This window comes from Pinus tabuliformis, chromosome 1_2 (genome assembly GCF_031772625.1).
Source record: "Pinus tabuliformis cultivar Carrire ecotype Pingquan chromosome 1_2, CPIR1, whole genome shotgun sequence".
In the NCBI taxonomy this organism is placed as follows: domain Eukaryota; kingdom Viridiplantae; phylum Streptophyta; class Pinopsida; order Pinales; family Pinaceae; genus Pinus; species Pinus tabuliformis.
The window spans coordinates 1,243,542,970-1,243,564,819 of NC_142298.1; positions in this window are offsets into that span (position 1 = coordinate 1,243,542,970).

Consider the following 21,850-nt stretch of genomic DNA (forward strand, 5'->3'; position numbering starts at 1 on the left):
GTCTTGATGATCTTTGCGCTCCTTTCCATTTATGGATACTTTCAATGCCACTTCCTTTGGTTCCGATTTCTCTATTCCTACTCTCATATCATAGGTTTTGAGAGTACCATGCAACTATCTTGAGATCCTTTAAGTTAGCCATTTCCTCAATAGCTAAGATTTTGGCATTAAATATCATGGTTAGAGATCTTAATATTTTATGAACAATCATCTCTTCCTTGACGTCTTCACCAAGCCCTCTAATCATATTAGTTACTCCATCAACTTTGAAGAAGTATTCTTCTATGATTTCATTCTCATTCATTTTTAGGCTTTGAAACCTCATTTTGAAAGTCTGAAGTTTCGCTTGCTTGACTTTGTCATCTCCTTCATGACTCTGGTTAAGCTTTACCCACACTTCCTTAGCAGATTTACAATGCATAAATTTTACAAGTTCTGATTGACTAATACCAAAGAGAATGGAATTCTTGGCTATAGAATTGTTCCCATATAATTTTTTACCATATGCATTAATGGGAGGAATGTCAGGGACATTGTAGTCTATTACTACCGAAATCCAAACATCTACCCCCAGGGACATAAGATATGCTTCCATTCTTACTTTCTAAAAATCATAATTGGTCCCATCAAAGACTGGTATTCTACTTGACTAGGCCTCTTGACTCTATTGCCTAGAAATAATTCCTTATATATCTACCTTCCAATGTTTCAACTATTGTTGAAGGAACTTGGCTTTGATACCAATTGTTGAAATAAGGAATTTCTATGGGGGAGGGGGGTGAATTAGTAATTAAGGAACTCTTTTTTATTTTCCTTATTATGCTTATAGTCCCTTATTATATTCTTTAACTTGATAGAGAATTCATTCACAAAATAGTGAACCAACAATAATTCAGACACACAAATTCAAACAACAATCGCATGAGCAACAAACGTTTGACACAATGTTTTTCACGTGGAAACCGAGAGGGAAAAAACCACCAATTAGTTATTTGTTTATGATGTAAATTAAGCTCCCACTTAATTACATTTGTTTGTTTGTGAACACCCACTCACAAGAGGCACCGACCCCCTTTGGTTAGCAAGCACAAAATTTCCAAGAGGCACCAACCTCTTTAGTATGCAGGCACTAAACAACTCTTGCCACTGCTCTACTATTTCATACAATTTTAAAACTAAAAAAAGGGCATACAATTATACAAGTAGAATACCAAATAATGGTTGTTTGCAGATTTGAATTTTGCACTATGCCTTTAGTGCTCACTTGCAGTAGATCTCCTCTTGCTGCTCACAACAACACTTCCTCTGCGCTCTGCATTCACTTTCAAGGGCTTTTCACTGTCTGCTCTTCACCACTCTCCTTGCGATTCTTCACACAGTCCTCATGCTTATTTTTCCATTATATTACACTATGTCCTCTCAGGTGCTTCAGCCTCTTATCTTCGATGCACAAACTCACATCACTGCACTCTCACACATATGCTCACTTCCCCCTCTTTTCCAATGCCGGTGATGGTTTTTTTCCACTGAGGCACACTACACAAGGGAGTCTCTCCTCTCTGACATTTGGCTACCAATCTATACTTGGGAATGGCTTCACTTGCCACTCTTGTGTCTTCTAATAGTTTCTTGTTACAATGCCCGAAATAGAGATGGACCTCACAGTTTCTCATAGTGTTGGGTTGTGTTATATTCTTTCCATGACTAGCCCACGTAGTTAACTAGGGGGTTAGAAGGGGGGTGGAGCCCCCCCTCTTCGTTGTGCCGATTGCATAGCGGGGGGGAAGGGGGGGGGGTCGCAGGGGGTTTGAGGGGTGTAGGTAACCCCACTCTATGGGGTCCAGGGCAGTGCCCTGGAAAATTTTGGTTTTGGACCCTATGTTAGGTTGGGCAGACCTACCTATGGTTTTGTGCATGATTTTCACACATGGTTTTGGACGCTATGGTTTTCGGTCCATGGTTTTGGATGCGATGGTTTTTAGTCCATGGTATTGGATGCTTTGGCATGTATAAGTATGTATTTTAACTTGAAAGGAACATAATGAAAAATCAAGCTGGTAGTCCCAATTTTGGGATCCAGGGGAAAATATCTGTGCATATGTGTTTTATGTGTGATGCTTTCACATTGTTTATTTTCTGTGTTTTAGAATTCATATGAAGGTAATTTATGTACAGGGTTAAAACCGACATTTGGTATCAGATCTGTTTTGGCTTCAAGGGGATGCCTTTGTTGCTGAGGGGTTTCACTCGGGCCTGTGGTAGACCTTGTTCAGTGGGAGATTTGTGGGATCGATTCTGGTGGTGAAAGAAGATGGCGAGCAGTGGAAAGATAGAGATCGAGAAATTTAATGGTTAGAGTTTTGAGTTGTGGAAACTCAATATGGAGAATCTATTAGTGTATAAAGATCAGTGGATCACAATAGATCCAGGTACTAAACCAATGGGAGTGTCTGATGAAGAATGGAAGAAGTTGGATCGGAAGGCAAAGAGCACAATACGATTGTGTATCTCAGATTTAGTATTGTTGAATGTATTAGGGGAAGCTACGATGAAGGCTTTGTGGGACAAGTTGGGGACTTTGTACCAATCTAAGTATCTAGTGAATAAACTGTTCCTACAGAAAAAGTTGTATAACCTAAGGATGAAAGATGGAGACTTGGTGACAGAGCATCTAAATGTATTTACTATTGTGGTAAGTTAGTTATCGTTTGTTGATATCAAAATTTTAGATGAAGATAAGTGCATTAGTTTGTTGTGTTCTCTACCAGATTCGTGGGATAGTCTGGTTATTGCAATAGGTAGCAATGCAACTGCCTTGCAATTTGATGAAATAGTCTCATCCTTGCTGATGGAGGAGATGAGATGGAAAAATATGGAGAGCCAGAATGGTCATTCCTTGTTTGTACGAGGACGGTCCCAGAACAAAAACAAAAATAAGTCATCGAGTGGGAGATTTAAATCTACAGGAAAACCTGCAAAGGTGGTATGCTGGAAATGTAGAAAGGAAGGACACCACAAAAGGGACTGTAAAAATTAAGCTCCTAATAAAGGAAAGGGATCTAATGATGCTCCTTCTACAGAGGCGAAAACAACCTTAGATGAAGGTGGGGATGTGTACTTGGCTTCTTCAAGTACACATGTAGATCAAGAGGCATGATTTATTGACTCAGGTGCATCCTTTCACTTCACTCCCCATAGAGAGTGGTTTTGTGAGTATGAGAAATATGATGGTGGTGATGTCTTCTTGGGGGATGACAAGAAGCCTAGAATTTTTGGTTGCGAAAAAGTAAAGTTGAAGTTGCAAGGTGGAAGGGTTAGAACACTTATGGGTGTTCTACATATTCCTGCATTGGCCAAAAATCTAATTTTTGTAAGCAAGATGGATGATGCAGGTGTAAAAACAGTGTTCGAAAGGATACCTGCAAGATGGTTCAGGGAGCAGTAGTATTGATGCAGGGAGTTTGGACTAGAAATTTGTACAAGATGAAAGGTAGCACTGTTTTTGATGGGTTCAATAGTTTTGTGGTTCTTGAAAGTGGAGTAGAAAATCTAGTGGTCTCTCGAGAGAAGACCATGTTGTGGCATCAAAGACTTGGACATATTGGAGAGAAGGGCCTTCGAATACTTCATGGTAAAGGTATGGTAGAAGGTATGAGTAATAGCTCTCTGGTTCTGATTTCTATGAAAATTGTGTATATGGGAAGCAAAATCGAGTGAGTTTCCCCTTTGGTGGTAAGAGGATGAAACAGATATTAGAGCTTGTGCACAGTAATGTGTTTGGACCTATGAAGGTTCCATCATTGGGTAAGTCTGTGTACTATGTATCATTTATAGGTGACTTCTCAAGGAATACATGGATATATTTCCTTAAGAAGAAATCTGAAGTCTTTAACAGGTTTAAACAATTTAAGGCTCTGGTGGAAAACTAGACAGAGAAGAAGATAAAGGTGTTGAGGACGAATAACAGTGGAGCGTTTTGTAGTAAGGAATTTGAAGAATTCTGTAAGAAGTGTGGTACAACATGACAGAATACTACTCCATATACACCTCAACAAAATGGATTTGCAGAAAGAATGAACAAGACATTGATGGAAAGGGCAAGAAGCATGCTCAGTGGTGCCGGGTTAGGATAGGAATTCTGGGTAGAGGCGGTGGAGACAACATGTTACCTGGTCAATAGATCACCTTCATCAGCGTTGGAGGATAAGACTCCACAAGAGGTATGTACTGGTAAGAAACCCTCTCTTTCACATCTGAGGGTATTTGGATGTGATGCATATGTACATGTTCCAAAGGAGAAATGAACCAAGTTGGATAGTAAATATGAAAAGTGCATCTTTATTGGGTATAAGGATGGTTTAAAGGGTTATAAGCTTTGGAACCCAGTAACAAGGAAGGTTGTGTATAGCCAAGATGTGGTGTTCAGAGAGGTGAAAGATATTATTAAACATGAATTCCAACCAAAGGAACCTGAGAAGATAGAGTTTGAGCTAAAGCAGGAAGAATCAGACTCTACAACAAAGGAGGAATCAAAAGATGAAGAGCCACAAACTCTGGGTGTGAGAAGATCAGTTCGACAAAGAAGGTAGATAGAAAGATATAGTCCATCTGATTTCTGTTCAAATTTTTCTTTATCTCTTACTGATGATGATCCTAGAACTGTGAAGGAAGCAGTAGATTCAGAGGATGGAAAACTCTGGAAAGAGGCCATGGTTGATGAAATTACATCTTTTCACAAAAATAAGGCTTGGGATCTGGTGGAGTTACCCGCTGGAGGGAAACACATTGGTAGAAAATGGGTGTTCAAGAAGAAGATAAATTCAGAAGGAAAGGTGGAGAAATACAAAGCTTAGTTGGTAGAAAAAGGTTATTCCCCGACGTTGGGAATTGATTTTGGTGATATTTTTTCTCCTGTTGCGAAGGTAACTTCTATTCGATTACTTTTATCTATTGCTGCTGCTTTTGATTTTGAGGTAGAATAGATGGATGTGAAGACAACATTTCTTCATAAGGATCTCGAAGAGGAGATCTACATGAAGAAAACTTAAGGCTTGGTAGTGAAGGGTAAGAAAGAACTGGTATGCAAGTTAAAGAAGTCTCTGTATGGGTTAAAACAGTCACCAAGGTTGTGGTATCAGAAATTTGATACATTTATATGGGAAGTTGGCTTCACTAGAAGAAAAGTAGATCACTGTGTGTATTTTAAATTAATTGGTGACCGTGTTATTTATCTGGTCTTGTATGTGGATGATATGTTGCTGGTTGGAAATGACAAAGAAATTATCCAAGATTTGAAGATTCATTTGTCCTCCAAATTCGACATGAAAGATATTTGTGCTGCAAACTATATTTTTGGCATGGAAATTAAAAGAGATCAGACAAATAGGAAGCTCTGGTTAAGCCAGAGGAATTATGTTGAGACAATATTGTAGAGGTTTAATATGAAGGATAGTAAATCGGTGAAGGTTCCCAAGACACAAGAAGAGGAAGAGGACATGTCCGGTGTTCCATATGCAAGTGCATTCAGTAGCCTAATGTATGTGATGGTATGTACTAGACCAGACATTGCACATGTAGTGGGAGTATTGAGCAGGTTTATGTTAAAACCAGGGAAGGAGCACTGGACAACAGTGAAGCGGGTTTTCAGGTATTTGTGTGGCACTAGTGATTATGGTTTGTGCTACCAAGGAAGGCTAGGATGGGACAGAGTGTCGGACATTCATGGCTTTGTTGATACAGACTGGGCTGGAGATCTGGATCAAAGAATATCTACAAGTGGGTATGTGTTTAACCTATTTGGAGGTGTAGTCAGTTGGATGAGTAAGAAACAATATGTAGTTGCACTTTCAACTACAGAGGCAGAATACGTGGCAACCACTCATGCAAGCAAGGAAGCAGTTTGGTTGCAAAGATTGTGTTCAAGTATGGGGTTAGTACAGGGAGCTATAAGGATAGATTGTGACAGCTCGAGTGCAATTTTCTTGGAAAATAACCCTTCATATCATTCAAAGACAAATCAAATTGATGTTTAGTATCACTTTGTGAGGGATATGATAGAAGACAAAAATGTGTTGTTGGTAAAGGTGGACACTTTGAAGAATACTGCAGATGCATTGACAAAGACTGTGAGCTCCGAGAAGTTATCTTGGTGTAGAGAAACAATGGGCATTACAGGGCTGGATAAATGACTAAGTTCTCTTGTGGCTCCCTGTGGAAAGAAAACAATAAGTGGGAGAATGTTGGGTTGTGTTATATTCTTTCCAGGGCTATCCCATATAGTTAATCGGGCGGTTAGAAGAGGGTCAGAGCAACCGCCCTACCCCGCCCCCCTCATTGCGCTGATTGCATGGGGGGGGGGGGTCACAAGGGGTTTGAGGGGTGCAGGTGACCCCACTCTATGGGGTCCAGGGTAGTGCCCTAGAAAATTTTTGTTTTGGACCCTATGTTAGGTTGGGTGGACCTACCTATGGTTTTTTGCATGATTTTCGCACATGGTTTTGGACGTGATTGTTTTCAGTCCATGGTTTTGGATGCGATGGTTTTCGGTCCATGGTTTTGGATGCGATGTTTTTCGGTCCATGGTATTGGATGCTTCGACAGGTATAAATATGTATTTTAACATTGAAAGGAACATAATGAAAGATCAAGCTAGTAGTCCCAGTTTTGGGATCTAGGGGAAAATCTCTGTGTATATTTGTTTTATGTGTTATTCTCTCCCATTGATTATTTTTTATGTTTTAGAATTCGTATACAGGTAATTTATGTATGGGATTAAAACCTACACATAGTCTATCTGCACATAGCTCTTGTACTGAGAAATCAATTCTCAAATGACCTGCACACTCCTCCGAGAGTCCCATGCTTATTTATCATTCCACATATCTTGATAGTTCACAGAGGTCACTGTTATGTTCTTATTTATTACAACCATTCGTGCATGTGAAGTAGTCGATTGCTGCCCTCAAGCTATCGAATTCATCTTTGCTGCAAACATTGTCTTCGGTTTCTTGTTAAACTTCTATAGGATTAGCCCTTATCTACTACCAACTCCTATGTGCCTTCATTTAATATCCTAGTTGCTAGCCCATACATTCTACTTCCTTATCAGAGCAATTCCATATCGCAATAATTTCAGTGGTGTAGTGCTCCGATATTCTCAACTACTTGATGCTTAGCTCCCTGAGCATTTACAATCTCATATGACCAGTGTTTGTCACCACCACTTAGCATTAAGGTGCTAAGGTGATTTGTTCCTATCGGGGCCAATTTTCCTTTGCTACCACTCTGCACACTTGGCTCTATGGATTTACATGACCAAGAGCCTACCCAATATCAGTAGCCCTCTCAATCGGAACCTTTCAACAACTAACTGTTCTAGAGTTCCGATATCGTAATTTGTTGATATGCTAAGCTACGATATGTCTTCATCCTTTGGACCATTAGAATTCCCAATAAGGTTAAATATGCCTAACACAAGTCCTTTCGTACTACCACATAATGTTGATGTCAAATGCCACTGTGGCTTATCAGAGCCAATCATATTCTACCATTTGTCTTACTAGAGGAGAGATAAGAGGGCATGTTAACCTTTAGTTTGTCACCAAAATCCTTTGTTAATCTTAATTTTGATTTTCTCGATGCTTATATAGGCTTATCGACACTTATTGGATATCGCAACTTTTAAAAGTTCCTCACTTTAAGAAGTTATGATATTTTGATCCCCGACATGCCCATGTTCCAATGTGCTAAGGCCCCAACCTCTAATGTGCCTCTTGTGACAATCCTTTGATGTTCCAATCTACAATACGTTGATACCTCGATTATGCTAACCTTTTATATTTTGATGCTGATATCTTGGACTTTTGATATGCTGATATTTCTTCTAGGACTAGCTTCTATAATGTGGCAAGTAGGTGATGATTTAACTGTATTTAGGTTGGGATTTCAAGGTTCCTTGTATAATCCTTCTTCCTGCTTTATAGGTAGAAGTTCAATCAATTTTTGTCCTCAATTTTGATTTTCAGTTGTGCTTATACCTCCTAGACAACGAACGAGCAGTAGAAAGTGTGGTGGAGGTAACATAATGCACAAAAGGGTTCATCCTTTTGCCTATGAATCTGTTGCTACCTTCTTTGATGTTGTCACTCTAAAAGTGAGGAAGGAAATTTTATTTCTGGAGAATAAGGAGGTTAGGGATCACCCTTATCACTCTGAATCTAAGTTGGTGGGGGAATATATGAAATGGGTTCCTGATCCTGGTAGATTTAGGAAAAGATGACTTCATTTTATGATTTTTTTGGCATTACATCTTCAAATGGCTACCCTATTGCACCTCATTTTTAAAGGTAAACAAGTGGAATTTTTTTTTTCTCTTCATTAGAGTTCATTCAACATATGCACCAAGACGAGTGTAATGCCTCCTCCCACATCTACCCACTTTAACCAGCCTGTTGGGCAAAATATGAGTTGAGGGCTACTATGACATGACTAAACCTCCTAGAAAACCTTAAGGAAATGGATCAAAACAAGGCGTTACTGACTTCACTCCAGTTCCACAAGACCACCAGGAGCTAACCAACCATTCCAAGCGGTCAACCCCTAACTTAACTTTATTTTTCACTAACCGAGAGCCTTAGGTGCTCCCATGATAAGTTCTCCATGTAACTAGAACTCTCTAGCCACTCCCAAAAGGCTGCTTATTAGTGACTGTAATCTTTTTCACTTAGTTCTATTCCAACGACCCCGAGATATTAGCTACTTTTTCAAGGCTACTATCCAACATCGTATTCAGACCTCTTCCCAGAACTTAATGAAACTCCTAGAAATGATAAATAACAAAGGGACAAAGCTAATAACAAAAAACTTGATTTGGGACTTGACCTAGTCCAATATAACCATGACATTCATTCTATCAAACACATTGAGAACATAATATCTATAGGTCATGAATGCATATATGAACATAGAGATATGAAACTTATCTTAGAAACATCAAGAAGTCCTAATGTTATGAAACCAACTCACAAAAAGATAGAAAAGAGAGATCCACGCCTTAGAATTCAGCCTCTTCGAGGGGGCAACCTCCTTTACATTACATAAATGAGCAATTCTTGGATGATAAAAATGAAAAGACCTCCTTTCTATATATAGGAGTCTAAGGGGTCAGAACATAATCAAAGCCGACATAACAATAATAATGCAAGGGCACAATAATAACAATAGTGGGCTTCTATGGGGCACAATACTAACAATATGGGCACTACATGGGTACATCAATATAATAAGTGGGTTGTACTAATAACAATAAGGGGTTACACTAGTAGTATAGGGGCGTAACATGCCCCTCTCCTTCAAAAAGCGTTGTCCTCAACGCTTGAGTAGTTCTTGATGCTTTTGTATAACATTCTTGTCCTCCCATGTGGAATATTTAGTGGGTAAGTTCTTCCACTTGATGAGATACTTTGAAATTGATCGATTTTGTAGCTGTCGGGTTCTTGTTTCTGTGACTGCTCTAGGTTCCAGTATGATTTTTCCTTCCTCTTCAATTTCTGGCAATATTGTTTGAATTGGGATCTTTTGCAACTTTTGAATAAGTGGCCATAATTCTTCGTCCTTCTTCCATTCATCCGTTGCTTCGTTTATCCAATTTGGTTGGATAATAGAAATAGCACAAAACAATGCTTCCACATCCTCATCCTTGAAGAGTCTTCCCATTTGGTAACGTCGCCATTTCTTAAGTGCATGTAGTATTTCCAACATTTCCTTCTCATAAATAGCTTGCTTGAGATGTAGCAGTAAAAATACCTAATCACCTACATCAAAACATTTTTCACTATGATGTTGATCCACCTGTTGTTTCATTTGATTTTGCACCGAAGTGGCATTATCCTTTAAAAGTTGGAGAATTTTTTGTTGATGTTCGATGTGATATTTCACTGCTTGAACCTTTTTCTTCTTGACATTTCCTTCTATCTCTAGAGTTTGAGGAGTGGTAATTTCTTCCAATGCTTTAAAATATATGGTCGGATTCATTTCTTGATGCTCGATGTGATCTTTCACTTCTTGAACATTTTTATTCTTGATATGTCCTTCTATCTTGATAGTTTGAGGAGTAGTAATTTCAACCAATGAATTACAAGATATGGTTGGATTCATTTCTTCTTTCTCGGTGAGATCTTTCACTTCTTGCACCTTTTTCTTCTTGATATGTCCTTCTATCTTGAGAGTTTGAGGAGTGGTAATTCTTGCCAATGCTTTACAAGATATGGTCTGATTCATTTCTTCTTTCTCTGGGGTGGGGTCCTGGCGTATATCTTCCACTTTTTATGTTTCTTGAACCTTTTCTTCCTCCTCTTCATATTCTATGTAAAATAATTTCTTCTCAGCATACTTATGACCTTTAGTGCATTTTCTATGACAATTGTAACAAAGCCCTTTTTCTCTTTTTTCTTCCAAATGTTGTGGTGTAACCCTTGTAGGTTGTGCAAGGCTAGGAGAAACAACACTTCCATATTTATAGTTGTGAGGGATATACTTCTTGGTTTCCATAATTTTGCTTTCCAATATGTCACAAAGCCCTTTTACTCTTTCCAATTGTTGTGGTGTTGCTCTAAAGAAGGTGTTGCTCTTTGTATCCTCATAATGTGCTATCATTTCCTCCGTGAAAATTGACCATGTAACAAGTTGTTTACGAGAACAAAGCCCTTCATACCATAAAAATTGATCTGGTTCTAAATATGAATATGCAATACATACCTTTTGTAATAGTGGTACACCATGAAGATCAAAATATTTCTCCATCTGAAGTATCCAATTTACCGGATCCTTGCCATCAAACTTCCTCATCTTGCTTTTTCTTGATTTTAGGAGCTCGATCTTGAAACGAATGTAACTATGTACTTTTGGATCCTTAACAATTGAAATTGTGACCTGTAGTAGCCCTCTGTGTCCTCTTTCCAATGCCACCAGTTTGATCCAAATTCAATTCTCCAAGAAAGAGTTATGCACAATCTCCCAAGATGACCTGATTATAGACCTTTCCAGAAGAGCGAAGTTGTATGAAGTGACATGTGTCACTATTTCAAACTTTGGCACTAAAAAATATAGAAAAGAAGCTACAGTCTGTTCTCTTTCTGTACCTTCTTACGAAATTTCAATCTGATGCTCAGAGAGAAAGTTATGACGATTTTCCCCAGGTCACATGTTTGGAATGTAATTCAAGAGTCTACAAAAAGACCAACGTCCTCCGATCATATCTCCGCAAATATAGTGAAAAATGCTTTGAAATTTGGACCCGAGATTCAGCGTGATGTCTTCTTAAATGGGGTTTTTTTTAGGTTTAGAAACATCGCAGAAAAAAGTTATAGCGAAAATGCTACAATTACCTATTTGGAGCAGTGAAACCCTAGAATCCAAAGCTCTGATACCAAATGTTATGAAACCAGCTCACAAAAAGATAGGAAAGAGAGATCCATGCCTTAGAATTCAGCCTCTTTGAGGGGGCAACCTCCTTTACATTACATAAATGAGCAATTCTTGGATGATAAAAATGAAAAGACCTCCTTTCTATATATAGGAGTCTAAGGGGTCAAAACATAATCAGAGCCAGCATAACAATAATAATGCAAGGGCACAATAATAACAATAGTGGGCTTCTATGGGGCACAATACTAACAATATGGGCACTACATGGGTACATCAATATAATAAGTGAGTTTTACTAATAACAATAAGGGGTTACACTAGTAGTATAGGGGCCTAACACCTAATGCTCTCTCATAATAGCTGCAACAACAAATATTAAATCATGCATTCATTAACCATTCATTTATCAATCAAACATGATAAAATCCTTAACTTGGATCTGTCATAAAACCATGTTTATAACCAACATATAACTAGATAAATAACAATGGTAGAAAAACCATTAAATCTAAATAATAACAAGTACATTTACTCATGAAATTCAAGAGGAACTTAGCTCTTATTGACATATGCAAAAGCCAACGAATTTAGGCACTTCAAGATACCTCCCGACCATAGATTGGGTTGAACCAAACCTTTCGTTTAGCCAATCACCCTCATGCCATATTCCAAGAATGAATGTGGGATCTCATGGGATAAACCAAACCATAAAAAGCCAAGGAAATCCAATGGTTAAACCACCTACACCCTCACACTATTGTGATCTCACCTAAACCAGTCCCGAGATCATAAAACCACACTGATATTGGATGCCTCAAATTTCCTTCACCATCGCTTGACAAATTCTCCTATATCCACCCGCTTATTGAGGGCTTCTGAAGGAAAACCATCTCCATCCCCAACCCTTGGGATTTTCCTGAGACCATATCACCTAGATCCAAAACCTTTCGACAATCCAAAGCTCAATGAAAAATGAATCCCATCACATCATGACTATCCATAAATGGCAAGGAAAAGCTAAAACCACTATTGAAACCTAACAAAACCCATGCCAATGACAACAAATGAACAAAATACACACATGCATATACCATGCATGTCAAAACCAGCTAGGAAATTATACATGCAGCCTAGGACCTGGAAGTATTCCCGTTGAAACTCCTTGACCCAACCCTTCCTTGCTTGATCCTTTCTTTCTATTAGGTGTAGTATATGTTTGACTAATGTACTAACACTTAATTGTCAATATGATAGTTCGTACACTTTGAGGCACAACACTGGAAATGCTAAAGAATGAATCTAGCAACTTGAAAAAGAAAATCCTAACTTGTGTAGAAACTTCTCACACCACAGTAGAAATTGGACTCTCACTCAGAAAATAGCAGTAAAAGATTTCACTACAAAAATAATTCTTAAAAGAAATAAATAATGGCAGAATTCATGCCACTCAATAAATCAATTGCAAAACTCAAAAGATTCGAAAAGAAGATCTATTCCTGTACTGTGATTCCTGTACTAGGAAAACAGAGTGAGTTCATTTATGTTATGACAATTTTGTTCCTGTACCGAAATGACCATGTTCCTATACTGGAACAATTTTGTCCCTGCACTAGGAAAACATAGAAAATTCGTTTCTGTATTATAATAACTCTATTCCTGTACTAGACAGACCCTATTCATGTACCATAACACCTTGTTCCTACAGTAGAACAAACTTACATTCGACGGTACTTCATTCCTAAATTAATGTGCCAATGAAGTAAACAGTAAAATAACAAATGTACGAAACTAACTTCAAGTTGAGTAATAATGAAAATAAACCTGAATCGATTGAAAACTTCAATAAAAACACACTGGAAAGGTTCAAGGAAATTCACACTTTCAGAAATGACAAACTCATGTGTAGCAATGAAATATCACCATTCAAGCTTGAACTTAAACCCCTTTCAGAATCTATTTCACTATGTAATATATATATGTATTCTACACAAGATCAAATGTATTCTCATGAAATCTTTAAACTCAAGAAATATTATTACAATTGTTGTTCTCAACAATATCTAGTTATAGTCATTAATGGATATTATAATGATTTTTAAGATCTCATACAGAGAAATCATCTCACGGCCATACTTTATATTTTGACTAGGGTATGATATTCCATAAAGAAAAAATGCAGAACTGAAAGCATCAAAACTGTAACCCTAGCTACCTTCAAGAAACAATTCAAGTAAAATTATCAGAAGAGTAAATACATGCAACAATGCTTAAGAAGGGAATGGAAATGTTGGAACTAAAATAAAGCACTCAACAGATGCATAACTCCTTATATCTGAGATCAAAAAAGCAAGAAATGAATTTGCAAAAGATTTGTCACACCTGCAAACTCAAGCATAAAGAAATCCCTCCTACTCATAATAATATCATTGCATCTAAACAAATGGGATAATATTCATGAGAATGAGCTAGGTTGGCTGGGTCCTAGCCAACCAATTCAGTTCCCTTTAAGGAAAACTCTTAGCTTATGTGAGAGAAATTAACAATACAGAAAATAGACATAAGATACGCATGAACCTGGCATTAAATTAAAATCTTAGTGTTTGACAACATTTATAGTATTCCAACCTGCAATTGATCAGAGGGAAGGGGGTAGAACCCCCAACACTCATCTTAGCCAAATCAAGGTACAAAGAAATGGCTTTCTAGCTAGGCTTGGAGCCATAACTCTATTTTTATAATCTTTTTATATTACAAGTTTGTCTTCAAAAAAGCCAATCCTTTGCAAAGAATATGGATATTAAATCCAAAAAATATGCCATGGATGGGGGATCTAGTTCAACCATGATCTAATTGAATAAACACAAATTTGATACGAATTTTACAAATCTGGGAATATTTTGGAAATTTGGAAAAAATAATTTTTTTCATAAAAACTGTTCAGAGAACCTCGTGTAATTCTTAGAACAATGTGAATCTAGGAAATATGTTTGGAGGAAACCTAATTTTTCATGTTGTCAACAATACACTCTCTTGGGTTTTTCTGATTCATCTCCATTTCCTCGGAAATCATGCAAGAAGTTGATTGTTTAGCTATTTTTGCAAATCTGGGTAAGATCCTAGAATTCTGGAAAAGCATTATTTTTTTTATAAAATTGCCTCAAAGACCCTTGTGTAACTTTTAAAGTGATGCGAATATTCAGAAACTGTTTTCGTTCTAGATAACTTGTTATACTGGTAAAAAATCCATTTACTTAGATTTTCGAGATTCGTCTTGAATTACATGCAAATCGAGATCAAACTTGGAATTTTGAAAACTGTGCAAATTTTGAGTAGATTTGTTTATATTCTTCTAGAGAGCCACACATGTGACCTGTGTGAAATCCAACTCACCGAAAGGTGTTAAAACATCATTTTGGACAATAACCTTACTTAGTTTTCCCTGGAATCTTGTCGAGATGTCGAAGCTCCAAATTGGTTGCTCTCTAGTGCAAGTATGTTGCTCTTTAGTGCAGGAACATGTCAGTGAAAGATAAGTGCACCTCTAGCTGTCAAAAAGGATCCATGGTAATTCTAGATGCATGTTTATACTACTAGCTACCATTTTCGTAAGTGGAAAGCTTGAATTATGAAGTAGCCGACATATAGCTGGTGCATGATCCCTATGCAATGCAAAAATAAGACAATCTACATTAACACTATTTTAATGAAAATTAATCCAAGAAATGCATATAACGTAGGTATTCCTATCTAAAATAAAAATCAGTTGTAAATTTTTGCTATTGCATTAAAGGAATGTAAAAAGATTTCATAAACTGGTAAAACAAGGGAATAAGTAGAGCATCATATGAATAAAAAGGTGAATTAAGTACAACAATTTTGTGCCCTAACACTTTCCTTACCCTTCCTTTTCTTTCCTTGTCCTTCCTTTTCTTGCTTACTTTACTTCTCCTATTGGTGTCTTCTCCTCCCTGAGACTAATTCCAAGACTGAACTGACTACAAATGCCCCAAATTTATGCTCTGAATCCTTTTTATTATTAATTCCTAAAATTGTTAATTTTTCACAGGGCTACATTGTTCTTTGCTTTGATAGTTGCATTTCTTCATTAGCACGTTAAGTTCACCCCAAAAGATTATAAAATTATTCATATTTACATTATTATTCATCAACATATGCAACTATGTAGAGAGAACAATATCATCATCATCTATGCAGTGGAACATAAAGGAACAATATAAGAAAAGCATGCACACATAGAGACACCAGGATTGGTCAAAGACCAGGGAAAAACCCACTACGGGGAAAATCCTTGAAAATTCTTCTTCTTCTCAGTTCATCATCAAATGATTCAACAAAAGAGACTACAATGATTCATATCTAAATTGATGAAACAAAACAACTAGAACATCCATAACCTTAAACATACTTATACTCAAAGATCTTGATTTTGATGATTGTAATGCACTGCCACTGACTATAGTTAACTGCTGGATACTATTGTTAATGTACTGAACACTATTGCATACAGATAACTCATCTTTTGGTCCCCAACACATGTAGAGATACTGTGTGTGAGCATCTAAGGCAGATCTTGATGCTCTCTGGAGAAAGGAATGGAAACGATGGAACTAAAATAAAGCACTCACCACATGCATAATCCTCAGATCTGAGATCACACAAGAAAGAAATGCATTTGCAAAATATTCGCCACACCTGCAAACTCAAGCATAAAGAAATCAATCCTATGCAAAATAATATCACTGCATCTAAACACGCCGAGATAATATTGAGGAGAACGAGCTAGGTTGGTTGGGCCCTAGCCAACCAGCTCGTTTCCATTTAAGGAAAACTCTTAGCTTATGTGAGTGAAATTAACAATACATAAAATAGACATAAGAGACGCATGAACCTGGCATTAAATTAAAATCTCAGTCTTTTACAACATCTGTAGTAGTCCAATCTCCAATTGATCAGAGGGAAGGGATTAGAACCCCAAATATTCAGATCAACAACATCAAGATATGTATAAATGGCTCTCTAGCTAGGCTTGGAGCCATAGCTATGTTTTTATAATCTTTTTACATTACAAGTTTGGCTTTAAACAAGCCAATCCTTTGCAAAAGAATATGTAGATTAAATCCCAACAATATGCCATGGATGGGAAATCTAGTTCAACCATGATCTAATTGAAGAAACAAAAATCAGATACGAATTTTGCAAATCTGGTCATATTTTGGAATTCTGGAAAAAAAAAAATAAAAAAAAAAAATAAAAAAAAAAAAAAAAATAAATAAATAAATAAATAAATATATATATATATATATATATATATATATATATATATATATATATATATATATATATATATATATATATTTCATAAAACTGCCTCAAAGAACCTCGTGTAATTCTTTAATCAGTACAAATATGGCAAAGAAGTTTGGAGGAAACATAATTTTTCATGTTTTCAATGATAACCTATCTTGGACTTTTCTTATTCATCTCCATTTTCTTGGAAAACGTGCTCGAAATTGACTGTTTAACTATTTTTTCAAATCTCGATAATATCCTAAAATTCTAGAAAAATAGCTTCTTCTTTTTTTATAAAACTACCTCAAATACCCTCATGTAACTTTTAAACCGATGTGAATATTAAGAAACTCTTTCAGTTATAGATAATTTTTTTTATTGGTAAAATACCCATTTTCTCCTATTTTCGAGATTCACCTCCATATGCAAGCAAATAGAGGTCAAACTTGGAAGTTTGAAAACTGTGTGAATTTTGAATAGATTTGTTGATTTTCTTCTACAGACGCACACGTGCGACCTAGGTGCAATAAAAGTCATGGGAATTTTTGAGAACATCATATTGGACAATAACCTTCCTTGGTTTTCTTTGAAAGCGTGCCGAGATGTCTGTTAGGTCAATTTACTAAGTAAACTAATGTAGGTGTTTTACTTTTCAATCCAGGTTTGTAGACTTGGAAGCAAGTCCAAAGTATATGGATTTTAGGTAAAGTCGATTTCAGAAGGCAAGGCTCAAATTTTAAGGGAAATGCATATTAGAAATAAGTTCTAAGTTTAAAGAAACTAAAATGTCTCTGATTCAAGATACACTGAGCGAAGGAAGAAGCTCCTAACTTAGGAGGTCCTAGTTGTCCTTCCTCATAGTTCTACTCCAACAACATTACCATTGCATCAAATCATAAACTGGAATTCAAGAAATGCAAAAGGATGATTTTTAGTTGTGATTCATAATTTGATAGAAAGAGAATTTAACTTAAATAGTTGGTTGTCATTTCATACACAAATTATATTTTAAACCAAAATCATCCAAATATCATACAGAAATCATCACACATCTAAGTAACTAAATCATAAAATTGAAACAAGAAACATTGAATTAAAACTATGCTAATTTATACAAAATTTAACCAAAGTGTACTTAGCTTGGTATGGGGTCCCTTAAACCTTGCCTTGTACACCTGAATAACTCTTTAGCTACACGGAACTTAATAAAGAATCCAAAACATGAATAACTAATATAACAGTAGAAATGATTCTTCAAATTATCTCAAAATTCTCCAATATTCTTAATCCAAAATTACACCTACACCTTCCACTTTGAATGGTCCACAAACTTTGTTTAAATAAGAAAATCATAAACAAACTTTCCTACAATGGCTCTAACTACCTTATTAATCCTAATCCATCCATACATGTCAAAATCATCATGTTTGGTTCACAAAATCAGGAGAAATCCCACAAAATAATAAATTTGCTCCCTTTTACTAGGAATTCTTAAATGATAGGTCAAGTTTGACTAACGTTGATCGAGCCTATTTTTGTTCATTTTGTCTGAACCAATAGGTGTTTCTTCGTTCATGGTTCCTAAGATTTCCAAATATGCATTGAGATCTCACCCAGGTGTCCTGCACATATGACTTCAATGGAGCTATTATAGGAATTTTTAATGCAGTCCAAATTTACTCTTAAAACATAATTTTTACAAAAAATTCCAAAAATTGAAAAACTTAATTTAGTTACTTGAATATGAAAAATAGGACAACGATGAGGCATATATAGGTGAAATAGGATGCAATATGGTGGTAAATAAATGGATTTAGGATAGGAAAAGATGACCAAAATTGAGGACCAACATCTCCCCCTTGCTGATTCTCAAGCATATCCTCATGCTTGTCTTTGTCTCATTGATCTTATGCCTCTGTATGCTGACCTCCCTGTTGTTCTTCCTGTGTATCTGCTTCTTGATGTAGAAGCCTTTTCTTAAGATACGTGAAGAAATATAATAACCCTCTCCATTTCTTCCTCTGTCAATTTAGTTGGAGATGTTATTTTATTTGCCTACTCAAAGGATCTTGAATTTGAGCACATCCAAGGATTAATTGAACTCTTTGCCATGTGGATCATGTCCATTACCATACTTTTGGATATGTGTCTGAAAGCTTTCTTCGATGTTGAAAGAGGGTATTAATTTTCTTTATCTGAACCTTATTAGTGTCCTTATGCAACCCATACCTTTGTATCAACCAAACTATAATTTCCATTTCTCAATGCCCAATAAACAAAACCATTCTTCTTGTCCAATTTAGGACATGAATCTTCTTTCCCAAAATCTTCCAAAGAAATGGTCATTCTATTCTAGCAATGCTGGTGAAGTTGAAGCAATTTGCACATGAAGTTGCAACAAACATTGTACAAGTAGCAACAAACTTTATTAACCATTTTCTCATAAACTACAAACTGGGTTTCTTTGAAATTTTGCAAAAATATTTCTACCACTCCATTGCTTCTCTTCACCAAAAATTGGAAATATCCTCATCACATATTTTGAGAAAAAGACAAATTGGTTGTAGGTGACATTTCTTGATTTATTCAAAAATACAAATCAGTTTAACTTGAAATTTACTGTATCTATTGATCTCACAATGATGCATCCCCCTGCTAAATTTCATGATAATCCGATGCACGGAATTCAAGAAAAATGGGAAATGGTTGTAGGTGATGATGGTTAATTTCTGGAAAAAACGAAAGTTATTTTGGCATGAGATTTTCTGGATTTATTCATCTTATATCAATGCATCTTCCCTAAAAATTTTGCATTAAATGGATATACGGTTTAAAAGTAATGATAAATGTTTGAAAATGCAACTATTTTCTTACCAAGACTCAGTAATGTATTCTCAAAAAGTTCTGAACTCGAATGTTGATTCATTGGACTGATATGAAAATTTCAATCATTGTTGAATATGCACGAGAGAAGTTTTGAATGGAAATTTTGAAATTTAGAACTGATATGTAAATTTCAACCACTGTTGAATACCCACGAGGATGAGGAGAAATTTCTGAGCTGAAGTATCAAATTTTAGGGCTAAGATACTACCTCTACCACTGTTGTATAAGATGAGGAGAATCCCTTGAATGCCCATGAAGATGAAAAAAAGCCTTTTTCTGTAATATTAAATTTCCACTTTGAAACTTCTTGTTTGTTCACAAATATAAGGCTTTATTTTTTGAATCGATGTCACAATCTTCTTCTCCTTACAATTCAATTTATTTTTTCCACCAACAATCCATCTTCAACAATGAAATTGACTCTTCTTTACCATACACAATCCATCTCCAACAATGAAATCAATTCCTCTTTGCCACAACAATCTATCTCCAACACTAAAATCGACATTTTCTTTACTACAACAGTCTATCTAAAACAATGAAATTGGTTTATGGAAACACACATATATCTCTCAGTTTTAACACTGAATTCACTCACCAACAACTCACACTTTGTTCATAAATTTTAGAGCTTATTTCTCCTGTTATCAACGTTGTCACTTGGAGTTTCAAACTCAAGTTTAGGTTGCCAACTTCTCTTAAAACTCAGAGTTATTATCTATGCCGACAACTGTTTTTTTAAAACTTAACTGAATTTTACTCCTATCCAAACTCAAACACTAAGATTTCACGTGATTCAGGGGATTTGTATCTCACAGAGTAATTTTGGAGTTCTAGTTAATGTAACTCTTCATTGTTCATGAAATTGTTCATTGATTCACCTTAATTTAAATCGAATTCATGTTGACTGCATTTATAAAATCGATTTTACTTCTAGGTTTTCAAGCTTCCTACCTGAGCTTGTAATCGCAACACCATGTTCTTTGATTTTTTTTATTTCCAATTCTTCTTCCTACATGAAGAAACTGGCACTAGGTTGTCCGAGCCTTCGTTTCTCTACTTCTGCGTAGGTGTTGAACCTTCATTTCTCTGCACTGCATGAATTCTGAACACTGCCTCTTTTATCATGCAACATTTGAACTTTTGACCATCATCTTCAACACCCATCCTATTCCCTTTTTGTCATTTTATGACCCTTGCATCCTTATCGATTTTCAGAAATTGATTTTCCTTATAATTTATTTTGGTGTGTGAACCTTGCTATAATTAAATGTACCACTATTTCATATATGTGCCTTTTGCAAAGGTTATTTTTTTTAATTAAAACACAAAAGTTTGATTTATTTGATCCCTTATATCATTGCATACATATGCTTTTGTAATGAGTTCAATTTCATTCAAATACATGCACCTTTTAATGTATCATCAAGACTACATTCCATTGTATTCTTTGATGATTTCAATGAAATGATTTATCTTATCTCCTTGTCCTTAAATTTTTATGGCTTCCTTCTCATGATGTATTTTTTCATAATAATTACTCTTTTTGAAATGACCATTTCAAGGTCATTTCAAGACCCATAATAGAGTAATTTTTCACTTTAGATCATGTAAATGCATCATTAATATCATAGCATTATAAATATTTATATCAAAATACATCTTTATTCTCCTTTTTATGATACTAACCCTCTTTGTTCTTGTTTTGCAAGCACATGAGACTAATCCTTCTTGTTTTGTAGGCGATTTTCCATGAGGCAAATATTTTTTTTTTTTGGCCCAAAAAGGAGATGTGGCCAAAAAGTTTGGTAAAAAATGCAAATGAATGTGGTTGAGTGAATGATGAATTGATGAATGTAAGGTTATAATAAGGTTAATGAATGTAATAAGGTGAATGAATAATGTAAGAGGTAAATGTATATAATGTAGGGTGATGTAGGATATAGGGTAATGTAGGATAATGTAGGATGATATATACATGGATAGGGGTACTACATATTCAAGTTTAAAATAATTTATCAATCTTAGAAAAAATTCAAAATTGAAGGCATTAAGAATAATTTAAACTTACAGTACTTTCCTTTCGCTTGATAGCTCATTATCAATGCATTTCTTTTGTTGATGACGACCTTAGCTCTTTTGTCAACACTTGACCTTCTGCTAATGATGATGATACTTCGACCTCAAAATGAATTCTGCTGAATGATTTTGTTGGATTTTAGATGCTTGT